The following is a 6,313-nucleotide window of genomic DNA, read 5'->3' on the forward strand; positions in this document are numbered from 1 at the left end:
TACACAAAGAGACTATTGAAAAGATAAGACATAACAGTACATACACATAGAGATTATAGGAAACATAAGACATAACAATACATACACATAGAGACTATTCGAAAGATAAGACATAACAATACATACACATAGAGACTATTGGAAAGATAAGACATAACAGTACATACACATAGAGACTATTGGAAAGATAAGACATAACAGTACATACAAATAGAGACTATTGGAAAGATAAGACATAACAGTACATACACATAGAGACTATTGGAAAGATAAGACATAACAATACATACACATAGAGACTATTGGAAAGATAAGACATAACAATACATACACATAGAGACTATTGGAAAGATAAGACATAACAATACATAAACATAGAAACTATTGGAAAGATAAGACATAACAGTACATACACATAGAGACTATTGGAAAGATAAGACATAACAATACATACACATAGAGACTATTGGAAAGATAAGACATAACAATACATACACATAGAGACTATTGGAAAGATAAGACATAACAGTACATACACATGGAGACTATTGGAAAGATAAGACATAACAGTACATACACATAGAGACTATTGGAAAGATAAGACATAACAATACATACACATAGAGACTATTGGAAAGATAAGACATAGCAATACATACACATAGAGACTATTGGAAAGATAAGACATAACAATACATAAACATAGAAACTATTGGAAAGATAAGACATAACAGTACATACACATAGAGACTATTGGAAAGATAAGACATAACAATACATACACATAGAGACTATTGGAAAGATAAGACATAACAGTACATACACATAGAAACTATTGGAAAGATAAGACATAACAATACATACACATAGAGACTATTGAAAAGATAAGACATAACAGTACATACACATAGAGACTATTGGAAAGATAAGACATAACAGTACATACACATAGAGACTATTGGAAAGATAAGACATAACAGTACATACACATAGAGACTATTGGAAAGATAAGACATAACAGTACATACAAATAGAGACTATTGGAAAGATAAGACATAACAGTACATACACATAGAGACTATTGGAAAGATAAGACATAACAGTACATACACATAGAGACTATTGGAAAGATAAGACATAACAGTACATACACATAGAGACTATTGGAAAGATAAGACATAACAGTACATACACATAGAAACTATTGGAAAGATAAGACATAACAGTACATACAAATAGAGACTATTGGAAAGATAAGACATAACAATACATACACATAGAGACTACTGGAAAGATAAGACATAACAATACATAAACATAGAAACTATTGGAAAGATAAGACATAACAGTACATACACATAGAGACTATTGGAAAGATAAGACATAACAGTACATACACATAGAGACTATTGGAAAGATAAGACATAACAGTACATACAAATAGAGACTATTGGAAAGATAAGACATAACAATACATACACATTGAGACTATTGGAAATATAAGACATAACAAAACATACACATAGAGACTATTGGAAAGATAAGACATGACAATACATAAACATAGAAACCATTGGAAAGATAAGACATAACAGTACATACACATGGAGACTATTAGAAAGATAAGACATAACAGTTCATACACATAGAGACTATTGGAATGATAAGACATGACAATACATTAACATAGAAACTATTGGGAAGATAAGACATAACAGAACATACAATTAGAGACTATTGGAAAGATAAGACATAACAGTACATACACATAGAGACTATTGGAAAGATAAGACATAACAGTACATACACATAGAGACTATTGGAAAGATAAGACATAACACTACATACACATAGTGACTATTGGAAAGATAAGACATAACAGTACATACAAATAAAGACTATTGGAAAGATAAGACATAACAGTACATACACATAGAGACTATTGGAAAGATAAGACATAACAGTACATACACATAGAGACTATTGGAAAGATAAGACATAACAGTACATACACATAGAGACTATTGGAAAGATAAGACATAACAGTACATAAACATGGAAACTATTGGAAAGATAAGACATAACAGTACATACAAATAGAGACTATTGGAAAGATAAGACATAACAATACATACACATAGAGACTATTGGAAAGATAAGACATAACAATACATAAACATAGAAACTATTGGAAAGATAAGACATAACAGTACATACACATAGAGACTATTGGAAAGATAAGACATAACAGTACATACACATAGAGACTATTGGAAAGATAAGACATAACAATACATACACATAGAGACTATTGGAAAGATAAGACATAACAGTACATACAAATAGAGACTATTGGAAAGATAAGACATAACAGTACATACACATAGAGACTATTGGAAAGATAAGACATAACAGTACATACACATAGAGACTATTGGAAAGATAAGACATAACAGTACATACACATAGAGACTATTGGAAAGATAAGACATAACAATACATACACATAGAGACTATTGGAAAGATAAGACATAACAGTACATACAACATAGAAACTATTGGAAAGATAAGACATAACAGTACATACACATAGAGACTATTGGAAAGATAAGACATAACAATACATACACATAGAGACTATTGGAAAGATAAGACATAACAGTACATACACATAGAGACTATTGGAAAGATAAGACATAACAAGTACATACACATAGAGACTATTGGAAAGATAAGACATAACAGTACATACACATAGAGACTATTGGAAAGATAAGACATAACAGTACATACACATAGAGACTATTGGAAAGATAAGACATAACAGTACATACACATAGAGACTATTGGAAAGATAAGACATAACAGTACATACACATAGAGACTATTGGAAAGATAAGACATAACAGTACATACACATAGAGACTATTGGAAAGATAAGACATAACAGTACATACACATAGAGACTATTGGAAAGATAAGACATAACAGTACATACACATAGAGACTATTGGAAAGATAAGACATAACAATACATACACATAGAGACTATTGGAAAGATAAGACATAACAATACATACACATAGAGACTATTGGAAAGATAAGACATAACAGTACATACACATAGAGACTATTGGAAAGATAAGACATAACAATACATACACATAGAGACTATTGGAAAGATAAGACATAACAGTACATACACATAGAGACTATTGGAAAGATAAAATATAACAGTACATACACATAGAGACTATTGGAAAGATAAGACATAACAGTACATACACATAGAGACTATTGGAAAGATAAGACATAACAATACATACACATAGAGACTATTGGAAAGATAAGACATAACAGTACATACACATAGAGACTATTGGAAAGATAAGACATAACAGTACATACACATAGAGATTATAGGAAACATAAGACATAACAATACATACACATAGAGACTATTCGAAAGATAAGACATAACAATACATGCACATAGAGACTACTGGAAAGATAAGACATGACAATACATAAACATAGAAACTATTGGAAAGATAAGACATAACAGTACATACACATAGAGACTATTGGAAAGATAAGACATAACAATACATACACATAGAGACTATTGGAAAGATAAGACATAACAATACATACACATAGAGACTATTGGAAAGATAAGACATAACAGTACATACAACATAGAGACTATTGGAAAGATAAGACATAACAGTACATACACATAGAGACTATTGGAAAGATAAGACATAACAGTACATACACATAGAGACGATTGGAAAGATAAGACATAACAGTTCATACACATAGAGACTATTGGAAAGATAAGACATAACAGTACATACATAGAGACTATTGGAAAGATAAGACATAACAGTACATACAAATAGAGACTATTGGAAAGATAAGACATAACAGTACATACACATAGAGACTATTGGAAAGATAAGACATAACAGTACATACACATAGAGACTATTGGAAAGATAAGACATAACAGTACATACACATAGAGACTATTGGAAAGATAAGACATAACAGTACATACAAATAGAGACTATTGGAAAGATAAGACATAGCAATACATCCACATAGAAACTACTGGAAAGATAAGACATGACAATACATAAACATAGAGACTATTGGAAAGATAAGACATAACAGTACATACACATAGAGACTATTGGAAAGATAAGACATAACAGTTCATACACATAGTGACTATTGGAAAGATAAGACATAACAGTACATACAAATAGAGACTATTGGAAAGATAAGACATAACAACATACATACACATAGAGACTATTGGAAAGATAAGACATAACAATACATACACATAGTGACTATTGGAAAGATAAGACATAACAGTACATAAACATAAAAACTATTGGAAAGATAAGACATAACAGTACATACACATAGAGACTATTGGAAAGATAAGACATAACAGTACATACACATAGAGACTATTGGAAAGATAAGACATAACAGTACATACACATAGAGACTATTGGAAAGATAAGACATAACAGTACATACAAATAGAGACTATTGGAAAGATAAGACATAACAATACATCCACATAGAGACTACTGGAAAGATAAGACATAACAATACATACACATAGAGACTATTGGAAAGATAAGACATAACAATACATACACATAGAGACTATTGGAAAGATAAGACATAACAGTACATACACATAGAGACTATTGGAAAGATAAGACATAACAATACATACACATAGAGACTATTGGAAAGATAAGACATAACAATACATACACATAGAGACTATTGGAAAGATAAGACATAACAGTACATACACATAGAGACTATTGGAAAGATAAGACATAACAGTACATACACATAGAGACTATTGGAAAGATAAGACATAACAGTACATACACATAGAGACTATTGGAAAGATAAGACATAACAGTACATACAACATAGAGACTATTGGAAAGATAAGACATAACAGTACATACACATAGAGACTATTGGAAAGATAAGACATAACAATACATACACATAGAGACTATTGGAAAGATAAGACATAACAGTACATACACATAGAGACTATTGGAAAGATAAGACATAACAGTACATACACATAGAGACTATTGGAAAGATAAGACATAACAGTACATACAACATAGAGACTATTGGAAAGATAAGACATAACAGTACATACAAATAGAGACTATTGGAAAGATAAGACATAACAATACATACACATAGAGACTATTGGAAAGATAAGACATAACAGTACATACACATAGTGACTATTGGAAAGATAAGACATAACAGTACATACACATGGAGACTATTGGAAAGATAAGACATAACAATACATACACGTAGAGACTATTGGAAAGATAAGACATAACAGTACATACAAATAGAAACTATTGGAAAGATAAGACATAACAGTACATACAAATAGAGACTATTGGAAAGATAAGACATAACAATACATACACATAGAGACTATTGAAAGATAAGACATAACAATACATACACATAGAGACTATTGGAAAGATAAGACATAACAATACATACACATAGAGACTATTGGAAAGATAAGACATAACAATACATACACATAGAGACTATTGGAAAGATAAGACATAACAATACATACAACATAGAGACTATTGGAAAGATAAGACATAAATACATACACATAGAGACTATTGGAAAGATAAGACATAACAATACATACATACACATAGAGACTATTGGAAAGATAGGACATAACAGTACATACAAATAGAGACTATTGGAAAGATAAGACATAACAGTACATACACATAGAGACTATTGGAAAGATAAGACATAACAATACATACACATAGAGACTATTGGAAAGATAAGACATAACAGTACATACACATAGAGACTATTGGAAAGATAAGACATAACAATACATACACATAGAGACTATTGGAAAGATAAGACATAACAGTACATACACATAGTGACTATTGGAAAGATAAGACATAACAGTACATACAAATAGAGACTATTGGAAAGATAAGACATAACAATACATACACATAGAGACTATTGGAAAGATAAGACATAACAATACATACACATTGAGACTATTGGAAATATAAGACATAACAAAACATACACATAGAGACTATTGGAAAGATAAGACATGACAATCTTAAACATAGAAACTATTGGAAAGATAAGACATAACAATACATACACATAGAGACTATTGGAAAGATAAGACATAACAATATATACACAAAGAGACTATTGAAAAGATAAGACATAA

The sequence above is a fragment of the Tachypleus tridentatus genome, unplaced genomic scaffold, assembly GCF_004210375.1.
Source record: "Tachypleus tridentatus isolate NWPU-2018 unplaced genomic scaffold, ASM421037v1 Hic_cluster_2, whole genome shotgun sequence".
Taxonomy (NCBI): domain Eukaryota; kingdom Metazoa; phylum Arthropoda; class Merostomata; order Xiphosura; family Limulidae; genus Tachypleus; species Tachypleus tridentatus.